The sequence below is a fragment of the Chamaea fasciata genome, unplaced genomic scaffold (genome assembly GCF_029207755.1).
Source record: "Chamaea fasciata isolate MVZ Bird 193981 ecotype frontalis unplaced genomic scaffold, bChaFas1.0.hap1 SCAF_4, whole genome shotgun sequence".
NCBI lineage: Eukaryota > Metazoa > Chordata > Aves > Passeriformes > Sylviidae > Chamaea > Chamaea fasciata.
This window is the reverse complement of record NW_027094089.1, coordinates 80258579-80275401: the sequence shown is the minus strand read 5'-3', so window position 1 is coordinate 80275401 and position 16823 is coordinate 80258579. Positions and strand designations below refer to the sequence as shown.

Below are 16823 nucleotides of genomic sequence, written 5' to 3'. Positions count from 1 at the left end.
TCCACAACCCATCTGGAAAAAATCAGAACATATATTACTTTAGGTTATAATAAGAGATCTGATAACTTCCAAGCTAAGAGGTGAGGTTCACACAATTAATGAAGCGAACTTCAATGCTTCAAAACTCAGGACCAGATTTTTATTTTTAATTTTGTGGTTTGGTGTTTTTTGGGGTGTTTTTTTGTGTGTGTGTGTTTTTGTTGTTGTTTGTTTGTTTGTTTGTTTTAAATATGAAGGATACTTTTGTGCTTTTGTTCAGAAAACAAATGGTATTGTTTACACTTGAAAATCTCTATGTAAGAATCCAATGTGCCTGAAACATGCAATATTTGAAGCCTCAGCAAAGGTCTTTAAGAATATGTGGGATGCATCTGAACAATTTTTAAAACAAATGAGAGTCTGAGTGGATCATAGACAAGAACCTGGGAAATGTGTTAACTTCACAAAACATGAAGTTTTCCCATCCTGGGAGAATGGCACAATGATGCTGTGCTAATGAAGGCAATTAGAAGGCATAAACAAAAACAGTGACCATTGGTTAGAGGAAAAATAAAAAAATTTTCAAATGTGTCTGGAGTCACACAGTGCTAAACTGTGCATATTACACATCAGAAGTGCTACAAACCATTATCTACCACAAGCAATAACTTGTGATTTTCCAACCTTTGCAATATTGAAGATCTTTATATTTTCTTAGAATCAGATGTGAGAGCTTTGATTTACTCTCTCTAGAATCCCACTCAACTAAATGTGTATTTTTGCCTATTTTAAAAGCAAAGCTCAGAAAATTCATGTTCCATTTTGGGCTCAGTATCTGACATTATATTCAAAAACCTGCAGGAAACAAAGATGTTAGTATTTTAGTAGTGTTAAGGACTTCAGGAGTTTTTCTAAATCTGTTTTGTAGCCATTTGCACGGTTTGACACCTGTGGAACAAGGCAGGCAGCCTGCTGATAAAAAAGGATTTCTGTACATTTTTAATTAGTGTTGGTGCACCTATTTAAAGCTTTCTAATTCAAAAATAAATTATGCTGGTTAATATAGCTTCATATAACTAATTAATATAATTTGCGTACTAATTTTGCTTGACTACAGTTTTTAGTAAGCTCTTGACATTTCTATAAATAAATAGACTGCAGGAATTTTGATGCTTTGTGTCAATCTGCAAATAAGAGCCAAACTGTTGATTACTTCTTGGAGATACATTTATTTAATACATGTTTTCGGACACTGAAGAATGAAAATGTTCACTTAGGAAGAATGTCTCTTTGTACAGTGAGAGAAAGTATCAATAATCAATAAATATGTAATACGTTTATTGCTTTAGAGCATTGTGTTATTGAACACAGTCATATTTTAGAGCTTACACTCATCAGTACTATTATATAAACAATTATATTCACATTTAAACCAATAGTAAAGTTACTATTTGCAGTTACTCGCTTGGTTTTAATTAACAATACTCAGCTGAAATTCTTCTCTCTTCCCCTACAAACAGCAACATCTTGCTTGCACAAACAGCCAAGCTGATGGCAAGTTCACAACACACATTTCAGAGTGGGAATGAGTCAACCTTCAGCCTTTCAGTCCCCTCTGCAGTGCCCTGTGACAACTTTCAGGCTTTCAACACCCTGAGATAATTTCCCTATTTTCTTCAAAAAGCTCTAAAACAATAGGAAGGATGTTTCTAGCAGAGATGTGTTAACATGAAATCCCGAGTAAGCCTTTGTGATATACCCCCACAGAACTCTGTGGCTGCTTGGAGAAGTCTCTCACCGAGACAAGCAGAGTTTAAAGCATCTACCAGACAGCAATTCCCTGCTCTTGTCTCTTCCCAAACCCTCTTTTCCTCACTTCTGGCTGCTCAACCAACACCAATTCTTTTTTCCTTCCCACTGTGAGCGACCAGTCAGGAGGAGATGAGCTGCCCTGGAGGGGAGAGGAGCAGCGAGCTCCCCTCCCCTTGGAGATTTAAACAAGGGAATAATTCGTAATGGCTTTCAAGTGACAGAGAGCAGCTTGGCATTAGATATTAGGGGAAAATTGCTCCCAGTGGGGGTGGGGAGGCCCTGGCACAGGGTCCCCAGAGAAGCTGTGGCTGCCCCTGGATCCCTGGAAGTGTCCAAGGCCAGGTTGAACATTGGGGCTTGGAGCAACCTGGGACAGTGGAAGGTGTCCCTGCTCATGGCAGGGGGTGGAAATAAATGGTCTATAAGGCCCCTTCAAACCCAAACCATTCTGTGGTTCTGTGATTTGTTCACAGAAAGAAGAGAGAAGATAGTGATGCCTTAAGTTTCAGCTTTCATGTTCTCAGATTCTGCGCTGCCCAGGGGTGCAGTTCTGAGCTCACAGTGAGCGTCACTCAGCTCTGCACAGAGCAGGGACACAAAACAAAACCTTTTCCTGCTGGACACCAAGGACAACTTTCAGACCCAAAAGCACAGACAAGGGTGGGCTGAAGGGAGGAACAAGAAGGATGGGACCTCACAACCTGGAGCTGCAATTGGACAATTAAACCCCAAGATGCAAATGAACCAAAACTTATAAAAGTGTGAGACCTCGTGGCCAGTCAGCCATTTTTGTGACCATTCTTGGTCCACCTTGGGTGTCAGGCTCTTGTCCTGCCCAAGATGTACCCTAAAGGTCTTTCAACAAATACTTATTTTATTCTCTAGCTCTGTCCAGTCTCTGTTACAGGTCAGCTTTCCCCAAGGCCTCAATAGACATGGATTTTATAGGAAGCAGCAGCCAAATATTCCTAGGACTCTAAATATTTAGATAAAAGTAATCTGCAGTGTACAAAGTAGATGCTGGAAATTCTCTATGGTTACTATTCCCTAATTTCTTGGTTTTTTCAGATAAGCATGCTTTTCAGCTGTTATGTTTAGAAAATGTGTTGGGTTTTTGTCGTGGTGAGTTTTTTTTTTCATTTTCCATATGTAGATTTATTTGGGAAAGACTCTAGTGTTGACACAAAGCAACATTCTTACATGTTTCATAAACTCCAGGATGAAAAGCAATTATCATTTATATTTCAGCTTTTCTCATTAGTCAGTGTTGAGAGCAACCACACACACACATGCAGTATCTCAGAAGTACAAAGATTTGTGTACTTTCACAAATCAGTTTTCACCCCATCTCATTAGTGCACACTGTGATTTGTTTCGGTATATGTTGATTATGAAGAAAGGGTTTATTTGTATTTTGTTTTCATTCAGATTTTTAGATCTGTACTACCAGGACTGAGACGGAATGCCCCAAAAGGATAGTTCAGAAGACAAACACAATTTGTGTTTGTTTCTATGGTGGTGAAAAAAACACTTCAAGGTGGACAAATGCTAAAATGCCTTCTGGCAAAATCAACAACCTTCAAACTTAGCAAATTGTGCCTGTGTGTTTGATCAGCTTGTGGGAAGGAAGAGTGATTATAAATAAAGAAAAAAGAAAGAAAAAGGATTTTCCCCCCCCACTTCTGAGTATTGTGAAAGACTGGTACAGATTATTTACAAGATGTGCCTTCAGTTGATCACTTTCTGTAAATTCAGATGTCAATACAGGAATCTATTTTTAGAGCCTGGGAACATTTGATCGCAGGTACCTGGGGTTTTCCTCTACAGAACAAATAATATATATTTGCATGAAGATGTATTTTCATGGAAAGATCATTGAGAAGAATGAAGCCCCACAATATGACAATCAAAACACACCAAGCAAACTAAAACCCCAAACTTTCCTTTATCAGATGTTGACTTGTGAAAAGTGTAAAAACTCCCTCACAAAGTAAGTCACTGCTGGATAAATCACTGTAAGAGCAGTAGGGCTGCATTACAGATTGCAAAACTCAAGCCTCATTACTCTGAAGTGTTCAATCCATCCTGTTTCAAGAAGTTTTAATCATTTTCTTGTTTAGCCTTACTGACAAGGATGGATGTGAGGACACTCCCATGTATGGATAGCCCACAGACCTCAGCCTCCACCTTTTTCTCTGAAATACAGAAGTTGTTTAAATTAATGGATTGTCACCAGTGGTCACCTTTCTGGTCCCCAAAGAATGAAGAGCCGGAAAAAAATAGAAAATCCATTTGACCATCCATCCATGAAGGGAGAGGTTAATACTGGTCTGTTCAAGGTAAATAAGTTATGGATACCTAACCACAGATTAATAAAAATTTGAGGTGATTTCCTCAGAACAATTACTGTTTTTCATTACCCTCCAAATATTAAGTTCAACTATATTTAGTAGTGAAACCAGGACCACTGTCTGCGATTCTTGTAGAGCTGGAAATGTGTCAATTCTACGCAGGAAAATTTCAGCTTAGGAGTCACAATAAAAACTTTCTAAATATATTTTAAAAATGAGATTAATAATCAGATACTTGGACTTCATTTTCATTTTCTTAGTATTCACCTTGTCTAGGATGGCAAAGATGTTTTCATCTCAGAAATGGACACAGTGGAAACCACAAAGGCTTTCTCTCCCATGGCTGAGGAAAAAGTCATCCTGACAGATATTGGTACTCTGAATACAACTGCTGCCCTGCTGTTTCAATCTGATTGCAACAGGACTGCTGCACAGAATCCATGGAAAAAAGCTGCTGCATTTTGCTGCCTGTCAGATGCTTTTTGTTCCAGGTGGTTTTGCTGTGAGTTTTCTGATCCCCTCTGCCAAAGCTGGAGTGCCAGTGAGAGCCAATCCAGCAGACACTCAGGAAGGACATAAAGCACAGATGGTTCCTCCCTGCTCCTGCCTGGACAGTGAGCAAGATCATCCTGACTACAGAACCAGAATTCCTGCGAAAGTTAGAGAAACTCTCTTCAGGAGTGTCACCATCTCTCTGCTGCTATGCCTACACAAGTCAGTGACTGCAGAAAAGAATGAGTTGTATAACTCAAATTCTCTTAAATTGGCATTAAATCCTCTCCACAGATCACGGAGCTCTTTGCAATCCCAACTCACACGTGTCACACTAAGATATTGATATGATGTTGGAGATACTGGGATCCTTCACTGTGCTATGGGTGTTCTGATTTCAAATCTGAGATGTAAATACTTTAGAGCAAGAACAAATCTGGCTATTTCACACCTAAACCAGATATATGAAGACCATATCAAATGGCATCCAAACATCCACCCCAGATCCATCTAGGTGTCAGGTAACCTCCACCTAAATATTAAAGATACCTTGACTCCTTGACCACAGATTGCAGCTGTAATCTTCTGGCAGTTAAGCATGAAACACCTTCTAAAGCATTTAGAGATATTTCAGTACTGTGTCTAAGTACAGTACAAAGTACATCAAAAAATATGCAAGTGACTTACAAAAGAAAAATAAAAAAACCAAACCAACAAAACCAGAGACAGCATAATCAAAGGTAAAGAAGGCTTTGTGTAGCAGGGACAGAGAACAAACAACCCTTCTCCTGTCAGAATAGATGACTTTGGGTGGATAACATGACACCTTTACACCGAGTAGCACAGAGGAGGCAAAGGTTGATTGTTCGCTATCTTTTCCTTGTGGTGGAACAAGAGTAGAACTTATGGGAGGCATCAAGGAAAACTAGGAAGAAATAAAGAAATTTAAAAAAAGGAAAAAAATAAATTTTAGAAAAAGTTACTTCTCCAGACACCCTGTAGTTAAACTGGGGAATTCTTTGGTGCAGAATGCTATGAAGACTGAGGGCTCACAAAAAGCTGGACTAATTTGTAAAGGTAAATGTATATTTAGTGTATCTAAAAGAATCAAAGGTTCAGCAAAGACACAGATTATCATAAACTGAGAATAATTGCTTCTACCTTTCTCACTTTTTGTCTTCTCTAGGAACAAATGCTGGTCTAGGAAAAAAACATGAGAAAAGCCAAGCAAGTTCAGACTAGAAGTAACTTCTAGTTTTCAGTGCCTGGAATACATCATCTAGAGCAGATTTACAGTTTCCTTTTCCCACTATTAATCAGTCTAGTTTTCAGACCCAAACAGTTGGTGACAAATATGTGTTGGGGGTGTGTAGGGTGGGGGGTGAGAAATACTGAGTTATTCAAAGAACCATGACTTTTTACATGCCATAACTAGTGGTGGTTAACAAAATAACTGCAATGAAGAAGCAGCTCATTACCAAGGTTCTTTTTTTATGGCTTAATTGTATATCTTGCCACAGTAGATCTTGGTGTTGTTCAGTGGCTTTTTTTTTTTTTTTTAATTTTTTTTTTTTTTATTTTGTTTGGTTTGGTTTTGATTTTTTGGGCTTTTTTGGGTTTTTTGTGTTTGTTTTTTTTTTGTTTGTTTGCTTGTTTTTGCTTGTTTTTTGTGTTTTTTTTTGTTTGTTTGTTGTTTTGTTTTGTCGGGTTTTTTTAATATATTATTATACTGTAAAAGAATCAAAAATTACCTTCTCTCTATCCAGTGCCTATCATTCTACAGGGGCGTTGGGAGTTCTTTGTCCTCTGCCTACAACAATTCCTCATTTAGCTACACTCTAGAGAAAATAAAGTGTCATTACATGTTTTCTATTTACAAGGAAGTTCATAGGTGCTAAATTTGCATTATCACATAGTCATATACAAAATGCTGTTTTGGGAACGAGGACAGCATTTTATTCTTCACTCAAGGATGTTTCCCTGATTTAAAGCATTGAGTAAATTATGCATTCTCTTGTTCAGACACAGGTAAAACAACCATGCCACAGGCAATCAGCTTTGGAAAACAAATGGTTGAAGGAGGCAGGTCGTTTCATGAGAGACTATCTTCAGAGATCACACATTATTTCAGGGACAATAAGACACTGAAAATATCTGCTATTCCAAAAGCTTGGGATGGGAAGTGTTGGCACACAGTTGAAAGGACAAAGTGATTCCTGTGAGAGCAGCAGCACGTGGAGCTGTCATGGACAAGGAGCTTGAGATGGGTAAGAGCAGATAAGAGACATGAATTGTTACACCCAATAAAAATACATTTGGGGGTTGTCTTCCCTGCCTACCAAGCTTCCCCTGCCGCTTTTAATATATTAAAAATCTATTAATATATAGATGTGTCAGTCCTCTCAAGCTAAAACTGCTCTAAAGTTTAAATCCAAGAGAAGTTTAGAGCAGATCTACCAAAAACTTGCGTGCATTCTTCAGCGAGGCATTTACTCATTAGGTGGATACCTTGTGGCAAAAAACAACAACAACAACAACAACAACAACAACAAAAAACAAACCACCACACCTTTTTTTGTTTAACTTTTCTTTTTTTCTTCCCTCCTTCAATAAAACAAACCATTGGAAATGCGTGAATGAAGAGCCAAATGGCAAAGCAGATTGGGTTTTTATCACCAAATGGTGTTCCAAACACAAACCAATTAGGAGATAAAATGGGCCAACAAAGCAAGTAATTAATGGCTGTGGATCACCGAGTGGGAGAGACAACAGTTCTGCAGGACTGTAGTGAGAGACATTTGGCATTTAGCTCTCTAGAAACTTATTCTTCTGCTTGCTTTATTCCCGCAGAGGAATAAAACAAAGAGAGGAGGGAATGGAATCTTCAAACTGCAACGTCCTCGTTTTGATTCCAAGTTTATAAGGAGTCAAGAGCCCTTTGATGTATTGATACCAGCTCTTGGAAAAGACTTAATCCCTGTCCTATAGATCATTGTGCTGACCTTTGACAGTCAGCCCTTACCCATTTACCACAAAATTTGGGTCTGAGCCTTCACTCTCTCCTACATAATTAAAAATCTGGCATATTAGGAAAAAAAAAAAACCAACCATCCCAACCAAATTATTTGTAGAACGGATTAAAAGGAGTTAAGACAAAGCAGTGGAATAGGTACATCTTAGCAGGAAGGACCCAAAACAGAGATTTATCAGCCATTTCCTGTTTTTCCATCTTTCTCAAAGTTCAGAACAAGTCACATCTTAGACAGAATTATTCCCACACAGGAAGACACTCCGATGAAGGCTCACAAAAAAGAGGAACAGAAAGGCAGTAGAGACCACAAGACACCAATGCTTTTTTATCTTCAGAGTTCTCCCAGGATACTTTCTCAATATTACCTACTTCCATAATGGTGCCATTTGGATTTTGAAAGGATAATACCTAAACCAAATAATCAATTAAATTTGCAGTTAATAATTTCTAACACAAATAATCCATCCCTGGCTGTTGAAATAAGTCTCCTCTAGAGTGGCACTCTTAGAAAAAGCAAATCTCACAGTGGCATGATCACACGCATTCATAATTCAGGCTATGTTAAAAGTGACAGCGATGATTTAGGGAAACCGAAAACTCCCAAAACTCCTGAAAAATTTTATTTCCCTCGAGTGTCAGCCTTCATCCTGCATTCTCAGGGACAAATTACCATCACTGCATTGCCATCACTCTGTCCATTAATGCAGACACTGGAGCACAGCTTGCCAGCACACAAATCATCACAGCAGCTCTCTGCAGGCATTTGCAATGTGACAAACTGGGTTTTACCGGGCTTCTGTGTTTATATCTTGATAAATGCACGGACTGGCGTTCACTTTTTCATAACCACACTACCAAACATGAGCATTTGCAGACAGGTGAATTTTACAAAACCCAGCAAGTAGCACACTCCTACAATTTTTGCTGTTTGGCTGGTCAAAATATCCAGTGCTGGGGGTAACCCAGCCTGATGCACTGGGATTCAGGATGTACCGCTGCCCACATGCTGCTCTTTCAAAGAAGTTTTCAACTCTGTTTCCAGAGCTCATGTGAATATCCTGTGTGATTCTCACAGTAAATATTATTTAAAAGCTCTGCTAACTTTGCAAAGCCCTTCGTTGCTGTTAAACCCTGCTAAATCCTTAGCCCCAGTGAGTAAGGCTGATAATTATTTAAGTGACGTGGATGATTAACATGGTAAAGTTAACTTTGTAGGCATTTCCTAATAAAACTAAGTACCCTCGTGACAGTTTTTTCAGCATTCCCCATTTCATTTAATATACTTCTATTTAATATACTTCACCAGGATTCTACATAAAATGTCACTTAAGAAAGACGCAATTTCTTACATTACAGAGACCTCATAACTACTGATATATGAAATAATAATAAATGAGGGCTTTTTTGTTGTTTTTTTGTAATTGTAATTTTTGTAATTCTGTCCTTTTATTCAACTCTGATAAGTTACTTTTTCATGCCTGGGTGTACTTGAAATCCTGTGATTCTTACTGATTGCTGTAGTAAGTGTACTGAACAATTATATATATATATTAAAAAAATCTTAAATATTTCTATTGCTACTTCAGGGGGAAAATGCAAACCAGAGAGAGAGACTCCCAGCAAGGAAACACCTTTGAATAGTAAGAGAACAGTGACTACCCCAGAGCAGGGCTCTGATGGAAAGATTTCTTTGTCTCTGATAAATTGAGTGGCACCTGGTTCACATTTTACTGACAGGGTCAGGAGTCCCATCCCTGGGAGTGAGCAGAGCTCACACTCCCTCAGCTGTCACAGGTAACAAAGTCCCTTTCACTGGTCCAGGGAATGGGGTACATGCTGAAAAGTTGAAAGACTGATAAAAAAAGGCAGTTTTTCCTCAAGGCTGGTCTCTTGGATCACTATACAGTATTTAATATAGCATTCATACCTATATCTATCTATATGAAAAACATTATATTATATATATATATATATATATATATATAAAATATAACATTAAACCCAATGCAAACTTTTTTTTTTCCCCCCAGCAAAATCAGATTTCTTTGCAAACCTCTGCTTACTTTCAGGTTTCATTCAAAAACAATTTCATATAGGCAAAGATATATCTTCCCGTAGTTCAGAAATGAAATGAAATCTTCAAGGTTAAAGTAAAAGCTTTCTTAGCAAGTAATAATCCAAGTGAGTTATTCATGGAAGTTGTATAAATGTTCTACACAAAAGGAAAAACAAGACTTACAGGAAAGTGCAATGAAAGAAACCATTTATCAAAGTTCTTGAGTTTTGTGATCCAAGGAAATTTAATTTTCATTTGATTAAGTAGTGGGATTTTCATGTAAGGTAAAAAATTAAGTAAGAAAGGCTAAGAATAAGCTAGCATAGCTATCCTGAGAATTTGTAAAGAGAAGTAGTCAAATTATAAAAAGAATTAAAAATAATAATTACTAAGAAAAAAAAATCAGCATTCACCGCAGCCACCAATATAACAAAAAAGTGACTCAAAAGAAGTTGTAAAGCAGCTTCCTGTCAGATTATCATGGAAAAAATTTAACTTAATTTAACTTAGAGCTCAGCTCTTTTGATTCTTTTTCTAGCAAAAGCTTTGCACGTGTTATTTTCATCATGTATATGTTAATGTATGGCCCAACAGCAGATCTCACATGAAATTTCTTCTGCTATCATCCCCTACCAACCTTATCTTTGCTTTTAATTTACAGGCAGAAAAAAAAATGTACAGATTTTTGCCCATTCAAACTGTACATGAAGCCTGGACCTACCCCAGAATCCATACAGAGTCTCTCAGTTTTAAAGGGCAAAGAAAAAGCCTTTCAATTCCCAGTTTGCAGACAAAACACAAATGGAATTGTTGAAGGCTGGGCTCCTGCTGGAGTTGGGAAAATGATGTGGGAGGTGAAATGACCCCATCTGGGCAGAGCTCCCACACTGGTGAACCCCCAGGTTCTGCAGTATCTTTAGTCTCCCGCTGTGATGATATTTCACATTTGTGAAAAATCAAAGAACCAGTAGAAAGACCCTGAGAACTACCAACAGAATTATCATTCCTGAGAGAAATTAACGAGTTGTTCAAGATTGGGAACCAACACTGGCTTTCAGCTGCACACTCAAGACCTAAAACCAGATTGAAAGTCTGAATGAAAATTATAGTCTAATTTCCACTAAGTCATAAAGCTCTTCCTTCATATTACCTTATGGGACTTGAAAAGATTTACTCCTCAAGGATTATAAAATGAAATTGAAATTAATCACAATTTGTAAAATAAAACATCATATATAAGTTTCCTTTGCCATCTGCCTAGGTTTTTTTTTCCTCAACCAACCTGCCAAAGATTAATTTTCTTTTGGGGAGTTTAAGTTGAAAATGATAATTCCAGCAGCAGAGCAGGAATACACCCAGTGCACACTGCAGCCATAAGTCAGAGCAGTGACAGAGAGTGCACATGCACTGGGAAGAGCAGAAGTGATTTTCATTCCATTCTTTTACTCAAATAACCTCAACACCTGTAACGGAAAGAGTGATACAAAGGCTTGGCAAAAGACAAATGCAGTTTTTGGTGCCTTGCTGACAGTTTTGCCACATTCATCTCTTAACTGAATTTTTTACAGTTTCTCAATGCTTTTTCTCAAATCAGTGCCCTGAATGTGTTTCCACAGAGATATTTCTTTCCTATGGATGCCTCCCTACAGAAAAAAAGCAGACAGAGGTGTAAGTTAAGGTCCTTTCTGGATTTATTTCTAGACAGAGTATAGGGGTGGGTTTAAAAGTGAATGAGCACTACATTTGCAATGAAAAAAAAATATAAAGTCCCCACGTGTTAATCTGGCAAGAAAACTGCCCCAGTGCTTTAGGCATTGGACAGCCACAGCCACTGCAGGAACCAGGCACCCTAAACAGTGTCAGACTCCAACTGCACTGACAAAATGCATCAGCAATCAAGGTAATTGCACAAACTCCTCCAGAACACTGTAAATTATGCAGACACTAATCTGAACTGTCTACTACTAACACGAGGAAAACAGGGAAGAAAAAAAAAAAAAAAAAAACACCAAAAAAAAAAAAAAAAAAAAAAAAAAAAACCCAAAAAAAACCCCCGAAAAACAAAGGAACTTTCACACAGAAAACATCAGCCAGAGCTTTGTGCCCTCACACATTAAATCAGATTAGTAGGACATCAATACTAAATGAAGATAAACGATGAAACAGCAACAGATTATTAGAGGTAATTTTTAAACCTTTCTAAAGTGTGCATCAACATGAAGAGCTATTCACTGAAGTGACTGAAGCATAGAAAACAGTGCCCAGCACAAGCAGACCTCCCTCTCTGCACTGCTCCTCATCAGGGAAATTGCTAAATTGCCATCTTGCAAAGCATGGAAGAGCCCCAGGGCAGCCAGGTGTGGCAAATTCTGCACCCTGCTGACGGAGAGCTCCATCCTGCCACACAACAACTGCAAGGAGAAAAAGTAGAAATTTGTTTCCACAGCTATGTCTGTGCAAAAATGAGAGGGTTCCAGTGCAAAGCCAGGTTTCTGAGATCAAATGTACTCAGCAACAGCAAAGAAGACAGAATAGCCCCCTTGACTTCCAAATCCTCTACAATATATTAAATAATCCAGTATTTAAACTTTGCAATTCTTACTTTTTAAAAATTACAAAGTCTATCCTTAGTTCTCAATCCAGCCATGAATAGACTTCTATTAAGTTGTTTCGAGGGACTTGAACTTCTTTGATTTATCTGGCTTTGGAATAATAATAATAATAATAAAAAAAAAAAAAAAAAGTGATGGATAAAGCAAACAGCTTTGATCTTTATTTTACAAGTAAGGAGCTTAAAAAAATCATAATAATTTAATCCAAAATGATGGCACAAAATAAAACAGAAATCATATCTAGTCTACTGCTTCATCATATCCTACAGCATTGCACAGATAAAAATCTAAGTTTGCATCAAAAAAAGAAAGGAAAAGGAAATAAAACTACCGACATTGCAACTACAAGGACTTATTTAAGACCCCTTTCTATTAAAAATAACACTCAGTATCATAAATGTTATTAATGACCTTTTCTATTTGTCTTCTAAAGAAATCTTTTACTTATCTTTTACTGAGTAAAATATTAAGAACTTCTGCTTTCTCCCTTTTTGTTATTTCTGCTGCTGTCTGCTTCAGTTGCATGCTTTGTCTTTATTTGCATCTTTATTTGCATTTGTTTTGCGTACTACCAATAGTTGCCATGCTAAACAGCACAACATGGTGCCAGGATGGTAAATTGGCACAACATGGTGCCAGGTTGGCATTTGGGATCAGGGAGTGCATGAAATGAGGGGAAGGAAAAAGAGTGCTGATGGGGAAAAGCATCACAGTTGTCATTCTTTTATTAAAAGTTTGGAGTGCATCAGTCCCGGGACATCTATCAGTTATTCTTAAAAATTTTTTGAATTTTAACAAAAAAAGAAAATTAGGAACCCAGGCTAGTCCTCTGTTTACTCAGAAACACAGACAAACAACTCAAAAACAAATTGCCTGCAGGCTCCAGAATGGCTGAAGGTACTTTTCCAATCTACTTTTGGACATTAGAAGGTACTGTCATCAAAATGAAGAGATGAAATGTTGGCAAGAAAAAAGAGAATATTTGTTTTCTTGAAATAGGCAAGGAAAAAACATTAGCAGAGTCCACAGGTCAAATTCTCCTCAGATAACCTTTCTGGATTTCCTAAAGTATTTGCAAATCCTGACAAGACCATAATTTAATTCAATTCAATGAAATGAGAGAAAGGTCATATTTGCATGAGAAAATAGTTAGGTGAGATGAGCCATCAGAAGAAATAAACCACCATATTTGCGCCCAAAACCTCCAGGTAGAACAGGAAATGTTTTTTTTTTTTTTATTTTTCTTTTCAAAACATTACCATAAACAGCAGCTAAAGACACTTCAAATACAATTATTTTTGTCCTGTTATGGAGTAACTACGTCCAAAGTTCATATGAGGAACAAGGTTGTGTTTTCCTGCACAATAACAAGGTTTGTTTTATTTTTCCATTTTCTTTTTAGAGGCCTTTGGAAAACAATGCAAACCAAAATTACTAAAAATTCCATAAGAAGCCAGCGTCTCAAACAGAATTGCATTAATCAATCTTCAATGATTTCACATCAAGCCTATAACAAATTCACTTTGCACATTTAACAAATCCCTCCATGACCATATTAATATCAGAACTTATGCACTGATTCAGTGGACAAAATATGCTTTAGCCTGGGCACATGCATGGCCCTAATTGCACAGGAAAATTAGGCTGCAAGTGATCAAATCTCCCCAATTATTTATTTAATTTACTTGCTAACAATAAGAAAATCCTCTCATACTAATGAGAAAAGAATTCTACCACAGAAATATACCTCTCCCCATTCAAAGGAAGAAGGAAAAGAAAAGTAAACCCCATAGAGTTTGATAGATATTAAAGTTATTTCTGTGATCCTCTTATCTCTTGGCTTGCAGATGGATGGACCATTTAATGAAAACCATCAGTGTCCCTCTTATTAAAGGCACAAAAAATGACCAACTTCTTAACAAGAGAACAGCTAAAATACCTCAGAAGTGCTCTGATATCCCCTGTGTTGTTTCCAGCTGCAGCCTTACAAAATGCCTCAGTTTTATCAAAACGTTTCTTAAATGTATTTCTTGATTAATTAATTTGCTGAAGTTTAGTTACTTGTTAACATTCATAAAACCTTGACTATATTAGCACAATTTACAGCTCTAGTGCTGAAGGATCTTCATTCTTTAACTCCTAGAAGTTTCTAAACATCTACATCACAAATATCTGAGAAGACCACCTGCTTTGGATCTTTTGTCATTTGGCTATTTTCCAGAGACAGCCAAACTCTGACAAGATTCCCACTATTAAGGGAAGGTTTTTGCAAAGCCAGGATACAAAAACTGAATTGTTTTATGGAGTGTAACAAGTAAGTCTCAGGTTCCGTGGAGATATCCCTGACTATGTTTCTGGCAGCATCTTAGATTTTAACTATTTCCTTTCTCCTTGTTTTTCAAACTGGCACAAACTATTTGAGAGAAGTGAAATGCTCATTAGCTTAAATTAATTCCCAATGAGTAGAGCTCACATAATTCCCTGTAACTAATTCTTGTTCTGCCTGCAGCTGCACCACTAATCTGCCCATTGCTTCTGCACCTTCTGACATCTCTTCTAACTCAACAGTGCCATGACTTCTCACATCTCCCTCTCCTCTGCAGCCTCTCCTGTTGATTCACCTCATTATATTCCCCACAATGTTTCACTCTTCTGTTTTGCCTTTTACTCCCAGCCTTATTAAGACTCAAATCTGTCGCTCGCTATTTTTCCCCTGCATGCACCATATATTTATTTCCACACACACTTCAGTGCTATCAGCTCTGAGTGCTTTTGATGTTTAGCATCACATGTTCATTTGGGATGACACAAAAATTCCTGTTGGCTTTTGGCTCCTGGAAGATTTTTTTTCATCTCCGTCCCAGCGGTGAAATGAAAATAGAGATGTGAGAATTTTCGGTGCTGTTATTTGACTGTTTTCTTCACATTTGGAGTTTTGGACAGAATATGCATTTTTAATTATGCATCACACAAAAACACTCCTGAAATTGATAGATATTCCAAGATATCATTTCCCTTTCTTCTGAGTCTCTGCACTCCATTGATTTACAACTTGCTGAGCTGCATCCGCTAGAAATGTTTGAAATACTGGAATTCTGTACCAAACCAGTGACAACTGCAGGAACAAGAGGCATTATTTCAGTTGTAGCAACCCATTCATTTTCCTAGTCCAACAGACATGTTTGCTCACCAGGACTCTGTGATACCTTGGGTTGTTGAACCGTTTTTGCTAAGCAATACACTTCTGCAATACTCTCACAAGGTGCAGGAGAGAGGAAGAATGAGATTTAAATGGTCATAACTAAGCAAAGAAAGGAGACAACTTAGACTGAATGGTAGTATTGTCTTGCTCTTGGAATCACAGACACCAGAAAGAACATGAATTTGAATTCACACCCTGGAAAGGTGATGTAGTTGGTCAAAAAAGTCCAACTACTTCCACTAACATATGTTGGAGATACAATAAATATGAAGTGATAGACCCACAAGCCCAGGAGTGAGTCGTATTAGCATTCCAGGGAAGATCTGCACTGTGTTATATTTAGTTCCAAGAAAATGATGCAACTTTTAAGGAGAGGAAGAGAGAGTCACATTTCAGAGAGCTAAATATACCCCCAAAGCCATTACAAAGAATTAGTCTCACTGCGAAAGCACTCTGTGGAGGACACGACACTCACAATGGAGAATTTCAGAGTACTCATTCTGCATTATTTTCTATTAATGCTAAAGATTATTCAAAAGAGAAAGGTCACATTGAGGACCATTCCTTTCACATCACAAGAAGATAAATGTGTGACTAGCACTAGGCCACTGGGTCACTGTGACTCACAAAAAAAAAATAAAAAAAAAGGTAATAAACCAGAATCTTTTCAAAACTAGATCAAGAAATTAAATAATGGGGAAAGTGCAGGCACAAGTCAGCAAAACATTTGAAATTCTGTAAGCTGGCACACCAGTGCTTGGAACAATTAAAAATATTTACGTTACTTAAGAATTTGGGTTACAATTAATTTTTTTTTACTGTATCTCTCAGCTCAGGATGCCCACTGGGTTTCTTTGTCATGGAGTCAGAGGACAGTCAGAGGATTTGTATTAAAATACAAAGATTATATATTAAAGTCAGTTCAAGTATCCCTACACACTGAAGGAGCTCTGGTGACTCGTGGCATTTCTGACTAACTGACAGCACTGAAGGATCCTGAATCCTGACAGCCACAAACCCTGTGACACATTGCAAACTAACTCCTGTAAAACCTCTAAGCTTCCTTGCTGGGACTTCCTTCATTCCTACACATTGTGAGCAGGTGGAATTTGACTTAACAAACCAACCAAACAAATCCACCCAAACCACACACTGCAGCTTTCACACATGAATGGGACCTCTTCTCAAAATGCTGTGCATTCTTTAAAGATGTTGTCAAATGTTTGGGTTTATTTTTTTTCCAGTTCGAGGATTAAAAAATCATGTTTTGGAACATCTCTAAAGGTGT

General features: G+C 37.6%; 1 protein-coding gene across 1 annotated transcript in view; it reads right to left on the bottom strand.

Moving 5' to 3' along the window:
- Window positions 1-16823, bottom strand: part of PCDH11X (protocadherin 11 X-linked) — a 445985-nt gene that overhangs the window by 324329 nt on the left and 104833 nt on the right. The window lies entirely within an intron of this gene.